We start from the raw sequence: 1,315 nt of genomic DNA, 5'->3' as shown, positions 1-1,315 counted from the left end.
CTGTCTTAACGTATATGCACTACTGTGCTAGGTAGATTAATCAGAAGTTGCCTCATCCCAGGTCAGGCTGCATTTCTCTGCTTGATATGCCACCCCTTCCAATGGGTCTCCCTAATGGGCATGGCCCATAGAGTGGTGATGCAAAACAGACTCTTCTTGATGGCAGCACCCTGGTGGCAGCAGACGGCAACACTCCTGAGAGGGACTGGACTGAGGAGGAATGGTGGAGACCGCCTCCCCCTTCTCCTGAACCTTCCCGAGAAGAGGAGGACAGTGTAGATCTACAACGGTGGTTTGCAGAGGGTCATGGCTCAGGGAGGGAAAGGGGGCAAAACTGGGAAATAATGGGAGACAGGAACAGCTGGCTGACACGTTATCACTAGAGAGCATTCCAGACCCCCCTTCTCCCAGAACATGGCAAGCAATGAAAGTAGGAGAGCAGAGAGCACAGAGGCAATTGTCCCTAAGCAGACACCATAAGGGAGGTGGGGCTGCTGACAACTGAGAAGGGAAGGGGGGAGGAGTTTACTCAGAGCAGCACCATTATCCATAGACTGCATTGCTATGTCTCTCTGTGAATATTGAATAAAAGACCTTGGTAAAAGCTTCTTCAGTTCCCATTACTGGCACCCTGCTGTGAGGGAGGGGGATTCGATTCCCTGAAATCTGACAACTCCTGCTGGAATTCCTATTGTACCCAACTCTGTTGCCTTAAAACATACCTATTAGTCAAGGTCTTTGACACATAGCTGGAGCGGTGTGTGTGTGTGTGTGTGTGTGTGTGTGTGTGTGTGTGTGTGTGTGTGTGTTCCATAGTTCAATTATGGCTGTCACTATCCTTGGAAAGAGGCCGTAGCTTAGTGGTAGAGCATCTGCTTTGAATGCAGAAGGCCCCAGGTTCCATACCTGGCATCTCCAATGTCAGGAATGAGTCAGCTGCAAGTGAAGGCTTGCAGCCAACTGCAGAAAGCAGCCAGGAACAGAGAAGCTTAAATGTTAGTCAGGCAGGGGAGAGTCAGCAGCTGCAGACTTCAGCTATTCCTGACCTTGACGAGTCAACTGATAAGGCATTAGCTGAGAGCAGGCAGGAACACAGCCAAAGCTCGCAGGAAGCACAAACAGGAGCAAATAGACTCAGAAACAGCCTCACAGAACAGGAAGAGGTGGGAGCTGATCCACTAAATCCAAAGAGTCGGTGAATGGGAGGGTTGTTAGATAGGAAGCAAAACAAGAGACATAAAGTAAAAAAATTCCTTCAGTAGCACCTTAAAGACCAACTAAGTTTATATTTTGGTATGAGCTTTCATGTGCATGC

At 49.0% G+C, this 1,315-nt stretch overlaps 1 non-coding gene across 1 annotated transcript; it reads left to right on the top strand.

The window, feature by feature from the left end:
* Positions 1-849: 849 nt before the first annotated feature.
* TRNAS-UGA (transfer RNA serine (anticodon UGA)) lies at positions 850-918 on the top strand. Its single transcript has one exon. It is a non-coding gene; the product is annotated as a tRNA-Ser (tRNA).
* The last annotated feature ends 397 nt before the right edge of the window (positions 919-1,315 follow it).

This window comes from Zootoca vivipara, chromosome 1, assembly GCF_963506605.1.
Source record: "Zootoca vivipara chromosome 1, rZooViv1.1, whole genome shotgun sequence".
Classification (NCBI taxonomy): Eukaryota; Metazoa; Chordata; class Lepidosauria; order Squamata; family Lacertidae; genus Zootoca; species Zootoca vivipara.
This window is presented reverse-complemented; position numbering and strand designations above follow the sequence as displayed.